General features: G+C 36.1%; 1 long non-coding RNA gene across 1 annotated transcript in view; it reads left to right on the top strand.

The window, feature by feature from the left end:
* Window positions 1–923: 923 nt before the first annotated feature.
* LOC121949278 (uncharacterized) overlaps window positions 924–17,234 on the top strand; it is a 57,064-nt gene continuing 40,753 nt past the window's right edge. Inside the window, exons 1-2 of the long non-coding RNA XR_006106223.2 lie at window positions 924–1,148; window positions 1,884–2,113. This is a non-coding gene — a long non-coding RNA (uncharacterized LOC121949278). The remainder of the gene's footprint in view (window positions 1,149–1,883; window positions 2,114–17,234) is intronic.

The following is a 17,234-nucleotide window of genomic DNA, read 5'->3' as shown; positions in this document are numbered from 1 at the left end:
GATTATATTGTTTCTGTTGTATAGACTAATTCAAAGGCTACTTTTTTGAAGACTGGCTGCCTGTTATCAAAGCTGTTGTCTGAAAATAAAAGGAAATCATTTCCCTGCAGAAAGTGGACACTGGTGAATTGCCAATGATGAAATGAAAAGGATGTCTGTCAATTGGACGTTTGATGCAGGCTCAAACTGAATGAGAGGCCGTGAGCAGTGGAAAGCAAACACTCTTTGAAGTGCCTTATTTTATGACATGTTGTATTCATTGGTGGATGTGAAGTAGTGAATTAATGAGGGATGAAAAAATGTCAGGATTTTCCTTTAAGTGAATCCAGAAACTTTTACAGTAAGAATTAACATATGTGACTTGTACACCCGACTTCATCCACATCCACCATCAGTTGAATTTACTGCTTTTGCACAGATGGCAATCTCGTTTGCTCTGAAAACCTTGTGATTCATCCTTGCTGGTGCCATAGTGGTTATTTACATTTTCCTATAATTAACTTTAGTTGAACATCACAACTAAACTGAACTTTTTTTTTTCTTTTTTTTTTAATGAGCATTCAAAGTGGTTGATGTTCAGGAAGGATCTTCCTTTTAAAAAAACAAAAATTAAAACTGAAATACAAGGCGTGTGAAGCCCAGTGTAATCAAAACAGTCAGAAAGAATAAAATATCTATACTAATATGCACCATTTCATACAGTTGCACCTGAAATAAATACATGTATGATTAAAACGCACTTTAAATACATATAATGATGTTTAAAACGATAAATTCATATGTGTCAAACAATTAAAAAGATAAACAGGAAGGCTCCTGTGACAGACTTGGTGAAAAGCCAATAAAGTCAAGTTCATGTTGACTGTGGCCAATCAGAGGCTTCAGCCCGCCCCCTTACTGTCCACTGACTGGTCTCCTGAGTAAAGTAGTCCCAGCTGAGCGCTGGATATGGACAGAGGCCAGGTGCCGAAGTGGTAATAAAACCTAAAGAAACAAGTGGAAAAACTCATTGTAAATTAATGTTATGTCTTCATGTGTTAATTCATGCTTCATGCTGACAAAGTAAAATCACAGTGTGGATAAGAAAAGAGAGAGGGTCCTCCATAATGTGCCATTCATCGCCCTGGTGAGTCCTAATAGATCCATGGGTGAGTCAAATTAACACCATGTAGCCAACTAGCGGATGTTTCAGTTAGCCGCGATGCTAATTTTCGCCATTGTAAACTCCATTGATTTATGCTAAAACCGTTAGCAGCCTAAATCCTCTGTGTAAAATCCACAGATGTATAATAGTGAAAGTGGTGAAATCTCAGTGGTTATGCTGACAGTGTTAGTGAATTGAAAACTGAAACTGTAACCCTGCTGACAAGCAGACATGCTGTGCCATCCTGGTGTGTTAAGAAAACTGTTGTTTATTGTGTTGTCATGTACTTTTTACACTATCTGAGTGAAAAGCTGCAACTGACTGATGGCAAAATGAAAGTTACTAGTAAATTTGTATAGTTAGTGCTATTTCCATAGTTCATAAGAGTTAAACTATATGTTAAAGGTGCATAGTATTTCTACATTTTATGAGTTTAAAAATATTTTAAAGGTGCACTAGTGACTAAAATTAATATTTATTTTCTGTGTTTCTATTTAGGCATCTGAACTGTCATTGAGTTTCTACTGAGAATATTAGCTTTCTAAACTGATTATTTTCACTGATTGTGGATGAAATTGAAATTTTGAATTAGAAATTGACTACCTATGTTGTAAAACAAAACTTGCAAATTGGAGCTTTGACTTTATTTCATGAGCTTTATCCTATGATCAGGAATGCTCATATAAGTAGCATAAAGCTAATTAGCATGAAACTAATGTTATCTTTACCTTATTTATAGGTCAGGGTTTCTCGTTGAGTTGGAGACCTTTCAAGCTGAGCCAAGACTTCGGACGGAGATATTGGAGCCCACAACGGTGATTCATTGACTTGAGAGGATTTCGGAGATTCCAGAGAGGGACTTTTCCAGCACTGCAATGCAAGCCGAGCCGAGACATTGAACCACCTGCCTGCAGTGAGAAGGCTGCAAACTGAGGAACGCTCAAGTAATCCACCCTTTCTTCAAACGCGGTAGGACTGAACTGTACACACACACAGAACCCATTTTACAGTCCCATGTGGGACACACTCTTAAGCCCATATGGGCTCCACATACAAATGTTGGCTGGCGTTTTCGGCAAATTTTTCGACATGCTAAATTACGACATTTTTACCCTTCTTTTCGACATTATATACTGTGACGTGTCTCTAAAAGCTATAAAATGTCCTTTTAAGTCTATTTTTGACATGTCAAAATTTAGCATACAAAGTAGTAACAAAGTGAAAATAAAACCCAAAAGAACCAAAAATGTCATAATTAAGCATGTGGGGAAAAAAAGGCCAAAAACGCCGTAGTATAGTATGATAAAAAACATTGATTTTTGACATGTCAAAAATGACTGAAAATGACATATTATAGCTTTTAGAGATGCATCATAGTATAAAAACTGGAAATAAAAGCCCAAACGGCCAAAAACGTCATAATTAAGCATGTTGAAAATAATGGCAAAAAATGCCATAGTATAGTATGTCGAAAAAATATCGAATTTTGACATGTCAAAAAAAAAGGCTGCAAATGACAATTTACATCTTGTAGAGATGCGTCAAAAGTTAAATTTTGACTGCTCCTAAAAACTGCTGAAAATGACATAGAATAGCTTGTAGAGACATTTCATAGCATACAGAGTGGGCATAAATGCAAAACCACCCCAAAAACCTCACAATTTAAGATGCCAAAAAAATGGTCAAAAAGGCAATAGTATAGTATGTCGAAGAAAGTCAAATTTTGACCGCTCCTAAAAACTGTCGAAAACGACATAGAATAGCTTGTAGAGATGCGTGATACCATACAAAGTGGGAATAAAGGCCAAAAAATACCAAAAACCTCATAAATTAGCATGTCAAAAAAAGTCCAATTTTAACTGCTCCTAAAAATTGCTGAAAACAATACAGAATAGCTTGTAGAGATGTGTCATAGTATACAAAGTGGGAACCAAGGCCAAAAAATACCAAAAACCTCATAAATTAGCATGTCAAAAAAATGGCTGCAAAGGCAATAGTATAATATGGCAAAAAAAGTCAAAATTTGACCACTCCTACAAATGGCCACAAAGGAGATAATATAGTATGGCTAAAAAAGTCAAAATTTGACTGCTCCTAAAAATGGCTAAAACGGAAATAGAATAGCTCGTAGAGATGTGTCATGGTCAACAAAGTGGGAATAAAGGCCAAAAAAAGGAAAAAAAAACCCTCATAATTTAGCATGTCAAAAAAATGGCCACAAAGGCAATAGTATAATATGGCGAAAAAAGTCAAAATTTGACCACTCCTAAAAATGGCTGAAAACGACATAGAATAGCTCGTAGAGACGCGTCATGGTATACAAAGTGGGAATAAAGGCCAAAAAAGGCATAAAACCTCATATTTTAGCATGTCAAAAAAAATGGCCACAAAGGCAATAGTATAGTATGGCGAAAAAAGTCAAAATTTGACCACTCCTAAAAATGGCTGAAAACGACATAGAATAGCTCGTAGAGACGCGTCATGGTATACAAAGTGGGAATAAAGGCCAATAAGGCATAAAACCTCACATTTTAGCATGTCAAAAAAAAAATGGCCACAAAGGCAATACTATAGTATGGCAAAAAAAGTCAAAATTTGACCACTCCTAAAAATGGCTGAAAACGACATAGAATAGCTTATAGAGACGCGTCATGGTATACAAAGTGGGAATTAAGGCCAAAAAAGGCATAAAACCTCATATTTTAGCATGTCAAAAAAAAATGGCCACAAAGGCAATAGTATAGTATGGCGAAAAAAGTCAAAATTTGACCACTCCTAAAAATGGCTGAAAACGACATAGAATAGCTTGTAGAGGCAGCGTCATGGTATACAAAGTGGGAATAAAGGCAAAAAAGGCAAAAAACCTCACATTTTAGCATGTCAAAAAAAAATGGCCACAAAGGCAATACTATAGTATGGCAAAAAAAGTCAAAATTTGACCACTCCTAAAAATGGCTGAAAACGACATAGAATAGCTTATAGAGTCAAAATTTGACCACTCCTAAAAATGGCTGAAAACGACATAGAATAGCTCGTAGAGACGCGTCATGGTATACAAAGTGGGAATAAAGGCAAAAAAAGCCAAAAAAACGTCATAATTTAGCATGTCAAAAAAAATGGCCACAAAGGCAATAGTATAGTATGGCGAAAAAAGTCAAAATTTGACCACTCCTAAAAATGGCTGAAAACGACATAGAATAGCTCGTAGAGATGCGTCATGGTATACAAAGTGGGAATAAAGGCCAAAAAAGGCATAAAACCTCATATTTTAGCATGTCAAAAAAAAAATGGCCACAAAGGCAATAGTATAGTATGGTGAAAAAAGTCAAAATTTGCCCGCTCCTAAAAATGGCTGAAAACGACATAGAATAGCTTGTAGAGACGCGTCATGGTATACAAAGTGGGAATAAAGGCCAAAAAGGCATAAAACCTCATAATTTAGCATGTCAAAAAAATGGTCACAAAGGCAATAGTATAGTATGTCAAGAAAGTCAAAATTTGACCGCTCCTAAAACTGGCTGAAAACGACATAGAATAGCTTGTAGAGATGCGTGATACCATACAAAGTGGGAATAAAGGCCAAAAAATACCAAAAACCTCATAAATTAGCATGTCAAAAAAAGTCCAATTTTAACTGCTCCTAAAAATTGCTGAAAACAATACAGAATAGCTTGTAGAGATGTGTCATAGTATACAAAGTGGGAACCAAGGCCAAAAAATACCAAAAACCTCATAAATTAGCATGTCAAAAAAATGGCTGCAAAGGCAATAGTATAATATGGCAAAAAAAGTCAAAATTTGACCACTCCTACAAATGGCCACAAAGGAGATAATATAGTATGGCTAAAAAAGTCAAAATTTGACTGCTCCTAAAAATGGCTAAAACGGAAATAGAATAGCTCGTAGAGATGTGTCATGGTCAACAAAGTGGGAATAAAGGCCAAAAAAAGGAAAAAAAACCCCTCATAATTTAGCATGTCAAAAAAATGGCCACAAAGGCAATAGTATAATATGGCGAAAAAAGTCAAAATTTGACCACTCCTAAAAATGGCTGAAAACGACATAGAATAGCTCAGAGAGACGTCATGGTATACAAAGTGGGAATAAAGGCCAAAAAAAGGAAAAAAAAACCCTCATAATTTAGCATGTCAAAAAAATGGCCACAAAGGCAATAGTATAGTATGGCGAAAAAAGTCAAAATTTGACCGCTTCTAAAAATGGCCACAAAGGCAATAGTATAGTATGGCGAAAAAAATCAAAATTTGACCGCTCCTAAAATTGGCCCAAAATGGCATAGAATAGCTCGTAGAGACGTGTCATGGTATACAAAGTGGGAATGAAGGCAAAAAAAGTTTTTAAAAAATCATAATTTAGCATGTCAAAAAAATGGCCACAAAGGCAATAGTATAGTATGGCGAAAAAAAGTCAAAATTTGACCGCTCCTTAAAATGGCTGAAAATGACATAGAATAGCTTAAAAAGATGCGTCATGGTTTAAAAAGTGGGAATAAAGGCCAAAAAACGCCAATAGCCTCATGATTTAGCTTGTAAAAAAATGGCCACAAAGGCAATAGTATAGTATGGCGAAAAAAAGTAAACATTTGACCGCTCCTAAATATGGCTAAAAATGACATAGAATAGCTCGTAGAGACGCGTCATGGTATACAAAGTGGGAATAAAGGCCAAAAAAGGCAAAAAAACCCCTCATAATTTAGCATGTGAAAAAAATGGCCACAAAGGCAATAGTATGGTATAGTATGGTATGGCGAAAAAAGTCAAAATTAGACCGCTCCTAAAAATGGCAGAAAGCGACAGAATAGCTTGTAGAGACGCGTCATGGTTTACAAAGTGGGAATAACGGCCAAAAAAAAGGCCAAAAAACGTCATAATTTAGCATGCCAAAAAAATGGCCACAAAGGCAATAGTATAGTATGGCGAAAAAAGTCAAAATTTGACCACTCCTAAAAATGGCTGAAAACGACATAGAATAGCTCGTAGAGATGCGTCATGGTATACAAAGTGGGAATAAAGGCCAAAAAAGGCAAAAAAAATCTCATATTTTAGCATGTCAAAAAAATGGCCACAAAGGCAATAGTATAGTATGGCGAAAAAAGTCAAAATTTGACCACTCCTAAAAATGGCTGAAAACGACATAGAATGGGTCGTAGAGACGCGTCATGGTATACAAAGTGGGAATTAAGGCCAAAAAAGGCATAAAACCTCATATTTTAGCATGTCAAAAAAAAATGGCCACAAAGGCAATAGTATAGTATGGCGAAAAAAGTCAAAATAAGACCACTCCTAAAATGGCTGAAAACGACATAGAATAGCTCATAGAGACGTCATGGTATACAAAGTGGGAATAAAGGCCAAAAAAGGCCAAAAAACCTCATAATTTAGCATGTCAAAAAAAATGGTCACAAAGGCAATAGTATAGTATGGTGAAAAAAGTCAAAATGTGACCGCTCCTAAAAATGGCTGCAAACGACATAGAATAGCTCATAGAGATGCGTTATGGTATACAAAGTGGGAATAAAGGCCAAAATAGGCATAAAACACCTCATATTTTAGCATGTCAAAAAAAATGGCCACAAAGGCAATAGTATAGTATGGCGAAAAAAGTCAAAATTTGACCACTCCTAAAAATGGCTGAAAACGACATAGAATAGCTTATAGAGACGCGTCATGGTATACAAAGTGGGAATAAAGGCCAAAAAAGCCCAAAAAACGTCATAATTTAGCATGCCAAAAAAATGGCCACAAAGGCAATAGTATAGTATGGCGAAAAAAGTCAAAATTTGACCGCTCCTAAATATAGCTAAAAATGACATAGAATAGATTGTAGAGACGCGTCATGGTATACAAAGTGGGAATAAAGGCCAAAAAAGGCATAAAACCTCATATTTTAGCATGTCAAAAAAAATGGCCACAAAGGCAATAGTATAGTATGGCGAAAAAAGTCAAAATTTGACCGCTCCTAAAAATGGCTGAAAACGACATAGAATGGGTCGTAGAGACGCGTCATGGTATACAAAGTGGGAATAAAGGCCAAAAAAGGCATAAAACCTCATATTTTAGCATGTCAAAAAAAATGGCCACAAAGGCAATACTATAGTATGGCGAAAAAAGTCAAAATTTGACCACTCCTAAAAATGGCTGAAAACGACATAGAATAGCTTGTAGAGACGCGTCATGGTATACAAAGTGGGAATAAGGGCCAATAAGGCATAAAACCTTACATTTTAGCATGTCAAAAAAAATGGCCACAAAGGCAATAGTATAGTATGGCGAAAAAAGTCAAAATTTGACCACTCCTAAAAATGGCTGAAAACGACATAGAATAGCTTATAGAGGCAGCGTCATGGTATACAAAGTGGGAAAAAAGGCCAATAAGGCATAAAACCTCACATTTTAGCATGTCAAAAAAAAAATGGCCACAAAGGCAATACTATAGTATGGCAAAAAAAGTCAAAATTTGACCACTCCTAAAAATGGCTGAAAACGACATAGAATAGCTTATAGAGACGCGTCATGGTATACAAAGTGGGAATAAAGGCCAAAAAAGCCCAAAAAACGTCATAATTTAGCATGCCAAAAAAATGGCCACAAAGGCAATACTATAGTATGGCGAAAAAAGTCAAAATTTGTCCGCTCCTAAAAATGGCTGAAAACGACATAGAATAGCTTATAGAGACGCGTCATGGTATACAAAGTGGGAATAAAGGCCAATAAGGCATAAAACCTCACATTTTAGCATGTCAAAAAAAATGGCCACAAAGGCAATGCTATAGTTTGGCAAAAAAAGTCAAAATTTGACCACTCCTAAAAATGGCTGAAAACGACATAGAATAGCTCGTAGAGACGCGTCATGGTATACAAAGTGGGAATAAAGGCCAATAAGGCATAAAACCTCACATTTTAGCATGTCAAAAAAAAATGGCCACAAAGGCAATACTATAGTATGGCAAAAAAAGTCAAAATTTGACCACTCCTAAAAATGGCTGAAAACGACATAGAATAGCTCATAGAGACGCGTCATGGTATACAAAGTGGGAATAAAGGCCAAAAAAGGCATAAAACCTCATATTTTAGCATGTCAAAAAAAAAATGGCCACAAAGGCAATAGTATAGTATGGTGAAAAAAGTCAAAATTTGACCGCTCCTAAAAATGGCTGAAAACGACATACAATAGCTTATAGAGACGCCATGGTATACAAAGTGGGAATTAAAGGCCAAAAAGGCATAAAAACCTCATATTTTAGCATGTCAAAAAAATGGCCACAAAGGCAATAGTATAGTATGGCGAAAAAAGTCAAAATTTGACCACTCCTAAAATGGCTGAAAACGACATAGAATAGCTCAGAGAGACGTCATGGTATACAAAGTGGGAATAAAGGCCAATAAGGCATAAAACCTCACATTTTAGCATGTCAAAAAAAAAAATGGCCACAAAGGCAATACTATAGTATGGCGAAAAAAGTCAAAATTTGACCACTCCTAAAAATGGCTGAAAACGACATAGAATAGCTCATAGAGACGCGTCATGGTATACAAAGTGGGAATAAAGGCCAAAAAAGGCATAAAACCTCATATTTTAGCATGTCAAAAAAAAAAATGGCCACAAAGGCAATAGTATAGTATGGCGAAAAAAGTCAAAATTTGACCGCTCCTAAAAATGGCTGAAAACGACATAGAATAGCTTGTAGAGACGCGTCATGGTATACAAAGTGGGAATAAAGGCCAAAAAAGGCCAAAAAACGTCATAATTTAGCATGTCAAAAAAAATGGCCACAAAGGCAATAGTATAGTATGGCGAAAAAAGTCAAAATTTGACCGCTCCTAAAAATGGCTGAAAACGACATAGAATAGCTCAGAGAGACGCCAGACATGGTATACAAAGTGGGAATAAAGGACAAAAAAAGGCCAAAAAACCTCATAATTTAGCATGTCAAAAAAATGGCCATGAAGGCAATAGTATAGTATGGCTAAAAAAGTCAAAATTTGACCACTCCTAAAGATGGCTGAAAACGACATAGAATAGCTTATAGAGACGCGTCATGGTATACAAAGTGGGAATAAAGGCCAAAAAAGGCCAAAAAACGTCATAATTTAGCATGCCAAAAAAATGGCCACAAAGGCAATAGTATAGTATGGCGAAAAAAGTCAAAATTTGACCGCTCCTAAAAATGGCTGAAAACGACATAGAATGGCTCGTAGAGACGCGTCATGGTATACAAAGTGGGAATAAAGGCCAAAAAAGGCATAAAAAACCTCATATTTTAGCATGTCAAAAAAAATGGCCACAAAGGCAATAGTATAGTATGGCAAAAAAAGTCAAAATTTGACCACTCCTAAAAATGGCTGAAAACGACATAGAATAGCTCGTAGAGACGCGTCATGGTATACAAAGTGGGAATAAAGGCCAAAAAAGCCCAAAAAACGTCATAATTTAGCATGCCAAAAAAATGGCCACAAAGGCAATAGTATAGTATGGCGAAAAAAGTCAAAATTTGTCCGCTCCTAAAAATGGCTGAAAACGACATAGAATAGCTTATAGAGACGCGTCATGGTATACAAAGTGGGAATTAAGGCCAAAAAAGGCATAAAACCTCATATTTTAGCATGTCAAAAAAAAATGGCCACAAAGGCAATAGTATAGTATGGCAAAAAAAGTCAAAATTTGACCACTCCTAAAAATGGCTGAAAACGACATAGAATAGCTTATAGAGACGCGTCATGGTATACAAAGTGGGAATAAAGGCCAAAAAAGCCCAAAAAACGTCATAATTTAGCATGCCAAAAAAATGGCCACAAAGGCAATAGTATAGTATGGCGAAAAAAGTCAAAATTTGACCACTCCTAAAAATGGCTGAAAACGACATAGAATAGCTCGTAGAGACGCGTCATGGTATACAAAGTGGGAATAAAGGCCAATAAGGCATAAAACCTCACATTTTAGCATGTCAAAAAAAAAAATGGCCACAAAGGCAATACTATAGTATGGCGAAAAAAGTCAAAATTTGACCACTCCTAAAAATGGCTGAAAACGACATAGAATAGCTTATAGAGACGCGTCATGGTATACAAAGTGGGAATTAAGGCCAAAAAAGGCATAAAACCTCATATTTTAGCATGTCAAAAAAAAATGGCCACAAAGGCAATAGTATAGTATGGCGAAAAAAGTCAAAATTTGCCCGCTCCTAAAAATGGCTGAAAACGACATAGAATAGCTTGTAGAGACGCGTCATGGTATACAAAGTGGGAATAAAGGCCAAAAAAGGCCAAAAAACGTCATAATTTAGCATGCCAAAAAAATGGCCACAAAGGCAATAGTATAGTATGGCGAAAAAAGTCAAAATTTGACCACTCCTAAAAATGGCTGAAAACGACATAGAATAGCTCATAGAGACGTCATGGTATACAAAGTGGGAATAAAGGCCAAAAAAGGCATAAAAAACCTCATATTTTAGCATGTCAAAAACAATGGCCACAAAGGCAATAGTATAGTATGGCGAAAAAAGTCAAAATTTGACCACTCCTAAAAATGGCTGAAAACGACATAGAATAGCTCGTAGAGATGCGTCATGGTATACAAAGTGGGAATAAAGGCCAAAAAAGGCATAAAAAACCTCATATTTTAGCATGTCAAAAAAAATGGCCACAAAGGCAATAGTATAGTATGGCGAAAAAAAAGTCAAAATTTGACCGCTCCTAAAAATGGCTGAAAATGACATAGAATAGCTCAGAGACACGCTGTCATGGTATACAAAGTGGGAATAAAGGCCAATAAGGCATAAAACCTCACATTTTAGCATGTCAAAAAAAAAAATGGCCACAAAAGCAAAACAATAGTATGGCGAAAAAAGTCAAAATTTGAGCACTCCTAAAATGGCTGAAAACGACATAGAATAGCTCAGAGAGATGCGTCATGGTATACAAAGTGGGAATAAAGGCCAAAAAGACATAAAACCTCACATATTAGCATGTAAAAAAAAAAAATGGCCACAAAGGCAATACTATAGTATGGCGAAAAAAAGTCAAAATTTGACCACTCCTAAAAATGGCTGAAAACGACATAGAATAGCTTATAGAGACGCGTCATGGTATACAAAGTGGGAATAAAGGCCAAAAAAGGCATAAAACCTCATATTTTAGCATGTCAAAAAAAATGGCCACAAAGGCAATAGTATAGTATGGCGAAAAAAGTCAAAATTTGACCACTCCTAAAAATGGCTGAAAACGACATAGAATAGCTTATAGAGACGCGTCATGGTATACAAAGTGGGAATAAAGGCCAAAAAAGCCCAAAAAACGTCATAATTTAGCATGCCAAAAAAATGGCCACAAAGGCAATAGTATAGTATGGCGAAAAAAGTCAAAATTTGACCACTCCTAAAAATGGCTGAAAACGACATAGAATAGCTCGTAGAGACGCGTCATGGTATACAAAGTGGGAATAAAGGCCAATAAGGCATAAAACCTCACATTTTAGCATGTCAAAAAAAAATGGCCACAAAGGCAATACTATAGTATGGCGAAAAAGTCAAAATTTGACCACTCCTAAAATGGCTGAAACGACATAGAATAGCTCATAGAGACGCGTCATGGTATACAAAGTGGGAATAAAGGCCAAAAAGGCATAAAACCTCATATTTTAGCATGTCAAAAAAAATGGCCACAAAGGCAATAGTATAGTATGGTGAAAAAAGTCAAAATTTGCCCGCTCCTAAAAATGGCTGAAAACGACATAGAATAGCTTGTAGAGACGCGTCATGGTATACAAAGTGGGAATAAAGGCCAAAAAAGGCCAAAAAACGTCATAATTTAGCATGTCAAAAAAAAATGGCCACAAAGGCAATAGTATAGTATGGCGAAAAAAGTCAAAATTTGACCACTCCTAAAAATGGCTGAAAACGACATAGAATAGCTCATAGAGACGCGTCATGGTATACAAAGTGGGAATAAAGGCCAAAAAAGGCATAAAAAACCTCATACTTTAGCATGTCAAAAAAAATGGCCACAAAGGCAATAGTATAGTATGGCGAAAAAAGTCAAAATTTGACCACTCCTAAAAATGGCTGAAAACGACATAGAATAGCTCGTAGAGATGCGTCATGGTATACAAAGTGGAATAAAGGCCAAAAAGGCATAAAAACCTCATATTTTAGCATGTCAAAAAAATGGCCCACAAAGCAATAGTAAAATATTGCGAAAAAAAGTCAAAATTTGACCGCTCCTAAAATGGCTGAAAACAACAAAGAAGAGCTCGTAGAGACACGTCATGGTATACAAAGTGGGAATAAAGGCCAATAAGGCATAAAACCTCACATTTTAGCATGTCAAAAAAAAAAATGGCCACAAAGGCAATAGTATAGTATGGCGAAAAAAGTCAAAATTTGACCGCTCCTAAAAATGGCTGAAAACGACATAGAATAGCTCGTAGAGATGCGTCATGGTATACAAAGTGGGAATAAAGGCCAAAAAAGGCATAAAACCTCATATTATAGCATGAAAAAAAAATGGCCACGAAGGCAATAGTATAGTATGGCGAAAAAAAGTCAAAATTTGACCACTCCTAAAAATGGCTGAAAACTACATAGAATGGCTCAGAGAGGCGTCATGGTATACAAAGTGGGAATAAAGGCCAAAAAAGGCAAAAAAAATCTCATATTTTAGCATGTCAAAAAAATGGCCACAAAGGCAATAGTATAGTATGGCGAAAAAAGTCAAAATTTGACCACTCCTAAAATGGCTGAAAACGACATAGAATAGCTCGTAGAGACGCGTCATGGTATACAAAGTGGGAATAAAGGCCAAAAAAGCCCAAAAAACGTCATAATTTAGCATGCCAAAAAAATGGCCACAAAGGCAATAGTATAGTATGGCTTAAAAAAGTCAAAATTTGACCACTCCTAAAAATGGCTGAAAACGACATAGAATAGCTTATAGAGACGCGTCATGGTATACAAAGTGGGAATAAAGGCCAAAAAAGGCATAAAACCTCATATTTTAGCATGTCAAAAAAAAATGGCCACAAAGGCAATAGTATAGTATGGCGAAAAAAGTCAAAATTTGACCACTCCTAAAAATGGCTGAAAACGACATAGAATAGCTCAGAGAGATGCGTCATGGTATACAAAGTGGGAATAAAGGCCAAAAAGGCATAAAACCTCATATTTTAGCATGTCAAAAAAATGGCCACAAAGGCAATAGTATAGTATGCAAAAAAGTCAAAATTTGACCACTCCTAAAAATGGCTGAAAACGACATAGAATAGCTTATAGAGACGCGTCATGGTATACAAAGTGGGAATAAAGGCCAAAAAAGCCCAAAAAACGTCATAATTTAGCATGCCAAAAAAATGGCCACAAAGGCAATAGTATAGTATGTTTAAAAAGTCAAAATTTGACCACTCCTAAAAATGGCTGAAAACGACATAGAATAGCTCGTGAGAGACGCCTGATGGTATACAAAGTGGGAATAAAGGCCAAAAAAACACAAAAAACGTCATAATTTAGCATGCCAAAAAAATGGCCACAAAGGCAATAGTATAGTATGGCGAAAAAAGTCAAAATTTGACCACTCCTAAAAATGGCTGAAAACGACATAGAATAGCTCGTAGAGACGCGTCATGGTATACAAAGTGGGAATAAAGGCCAAAAAAGGCATAAAACCTCATATTTTAGCATGTCAAAAAAATGGCCACAAAGGCAATACTATAGTATGGCAAAAAAAGTCAAAATTTGACCACTCCTAAAAATGGTTGAAAACGACATAGAATAGCTTATAGAGACGGGTCATGGTATACAAAGTGGGAATAAAGGCCAAAAAAGGCATAAAACCTCATATTTTAGCATGTCAAAAAAAATGGCCACAAAGGCAATAGTATAGTATGGCGAAAAAAAGTCAAAATTTGACCGCTCCTAAAAATGGCTAAAAATGACATAGAATAGCTCGTAGAGACGCGTCATGGTATACAAAGTGGGAATAAAGGCCAAAAAAGGCAAAAAAAAACCCTCATAATTTAGCATGTCAAAAAAATGGCCACAAAGGCAATAGTATGGTATGGTGAAAAAGTCAAAATTTGACCACTCCTAAAAATGGCTGAAAACAACATAGAATAGCTTAGAGACGCGTCATGGTATACAAAGTGGGAATAAAGGCCAAAAAAGGCATAAAAAACCTCATATTTTAGCATGTCAAAAAAAATGGCCACAAAGGCAATAGTATAGTATGGCGAAAAAAAAGTCAAAATTTGACCGCTCCTAAAAATGGCTGAAAACGACATAGAATAGCTCGTAGAGACACGTCATGGTATACAAAGTGGGAATAAAGGCCAAAAAGGCATAAAACCTCATATTTTAGCATGTCAAAAAAATGGCCACAAAGGCAATAGTATAGTATGGCGAAAAAAAGTCAAAATTTGACCACTCCTAAAATGGCTGAAAACGACATAGAATAGATTATAGAGACGTCATGGAATACAAAGTGGGAATAAAGGCCAAAAAAGGCATAAAACCTCATATTTTAGCATGTCAAAAAAAATGGCCACAAAGGCAATAGTATAGTATGGCGAAAAAAGTCAAAATTTGACCACTCCTAAAAATGGCTGAAAACGACATAGAATAGCTTATAGAGACGGGTCATGGTATACAAAGTGGGAATAAAGGCCAAAAAAAGGAAAAAAAAACCCTCATAATTTAGCATGTCAAAAAAATGGCCACAAAGGCAATAGTATAGTATGGCGAAAAAAGTCAAAATTTGACCGCTCTAAAAATGGCTGAAAACGACATAGAATAGCTCAGAGACGTCATGGTATACAAAGTGGGAATAAAGGCCAAAAAGGCATAAAACCTCATATTTTAGCATGTCAAAAAAATGGCGACAAGGGCAATAGTATAGTATGGCGAAAAAAGTCAAAATTTGACCGCTCCTAAAAATGGCTGAACACGACATAGAATAGCTTATAGAGACGTGTCATAGTATACAAAGTGGGAATAAAGGCCAAAAAGGCATAAAACCTCATATTTTAGCATGTCAAAAAAAAAATGGCCACAAAGGCAATAGTATAGTATGGCGAAAAAAGTAAAAATTAGACCACTCCTAAAAATGGCTGAAAACGACATAGAATAGCTTAGAGATGCGTCATGGTATACAAAGTGGGAATAAAGGCCAAAAGGCATAAAACCTCATATTTTAGCATGTCAAAAAAAATGGCCACAAAGGCAATAGTATAGTATGGCAAAAAAGTCAAAATTTGACCACTCCTAAAATGGCTGAAAACGACATAGAATAGCTCGTAGAGACGCGTCATGGTATACAAAGTGGGAATAAAGGCCAAAAAGGCATAAAACCTCATATTTTAGCATGTCAAAAAAATGGCCACAAAGGCAATAGTATAGTATGGCGAAAAAAGTCAAAATTTGACCACTCCTAAAAATGGCTGAAAACGACATAGAATGGCTCGTAGAGACGCGTCATGGTATACAAAGTGGGAATAAAGGCCAAAAAAAGCCAAAAAACATCATAATTTAGCATGCCAAAAAAATGGCCACAAAGGCAATAGTATAGTATGGCGAAAAAAGTCAAAATTTGACCGCTCCTAAAAATGGCTGAAAACGACATAGAATAGCTCATAGAGACGCGTCATGGTATACAAAGTGGGAATAAAGGCCAAAAAAGGCATAAAACCTCATATTTTAGCATGTCGAAAAAATGGCCACAAAGGCAATAGTATAGTATGGCGAAAAAGTCAAAATTTGACCACTCCTAAAATGGCTGAAAACGACATAGAATAGCTCAGAGATGCGTCATGGTATACAAAGTGGGAATAAAGGCCAAAAAGGCATAAAACCTCATATTTTAGCATGTCAAAAAATGGCCACAAAGGCAATAGTATAGTATGGCTAAAAAGTCAAAATTTGACCACTCCTAAAATGGCTGAAAACGACATAGAATAGCTTATAGAGACGTCATGGTATACAAAGTGGGAATAAAGGCCAAAAAAGGCATAAAACCTCATATTTTAGCATGTCAAAAAAAATGGCCACAAAGGCAATAGTATAGTATGGCGAAAAAAGTCAAAATTTGACCACTCCTAAAAATGGCTGAAAACGACATAGAATAGCTTAGAGACGCGTCATGGTATACAAAGTGGGAATAAAGGCCAAAAAAGCCATAAAAAACCTCATATTTTACCATGTCAAAAAAAATGGCCACAAAGGCAATAGTATAGTATGGCGAAAAAAGTCAAAATTTGCCCGCTCCTAAAAATGGCTGAAAACGACATAGAATGGCTCAGAGACGTCATGGTATACAAAGTGGGAATAAAGGCCAAAAAGGCATAAAAACCTCATATTTTAGCATGTCAAAAAAATGGCCACAAAGGCAATAGTATAGTATGGCGAAAAAAAGTCAAAATTTGACCGCTCCTAAAATGGCTGAAAACGACATAGAATGGCTCAGAGATGCGCCATGGTATACAAAGTGGGAATAAAGGCCAAAAAGGCATAAAACCTCATATTTTAGCATGTCAAAAAAAATGGCCACAAAGGCAATAGTATAGTATGGCGAAAAAGTCAAAATTTGACCACTCCTAAAATGGCTGAAAACGACATAGAATAGCTCTAGAGACGCGTCATGGTAAACAAAGTGGGAATAAGGGCCAATAAGGCATAAAACCTCATATTTTAGCATGTCAAAAAAAATGGCCACAAAGGCAATAGTATAGTATGGCGAAAAAAGTCAAAATTTGACCGCTCCTAAAAATGGCTGAAAACGACATAGAATAGCTCGTAGAGATGCGTCATGGTATACAAAGTGGGAATAAAGGCCAAAAAAGGCATAAAACCTCATATTTTAGCATGTCAAAAAAAAATGGCCACAAAGGCAATAGTATAGTATGGCGAAAAAAGTCAAAATTTGACCACTCCTAAAAATGGCTGAAAACGACATAGAATAGCTTATAGAGACGCGTCATGGTATACAAAGTGGGAATAAAGGCCAAAAAGGCATAAAACCTCATATTTTAGCATGTCAAAAAAATGGCCACAAAGGCAATAGTATAGTATGGCGAAAAAGTCAAAATTTGA

Source organism: Plectropomus leopardus, chromosome 10 (genome assembly GCF_026936395.1).
Source record: "Plectropomus leopardus strain MGB_pleo_1.0 chromosome 10, ASM2693639v1, whole genome shotgun sequence".
NCBI classification, from domain to species: domain Eukaryota; kingdom Metazoa; phylum Chordata; class Actinopteri; order Perciformes; family Serranidae; genus Plectropomus; species Plectropomus leopardus.
Note: the sequence above shows the minus strand (reverse complement) of the source record. Positions and strands in the feature narration are given on the sequence as shown.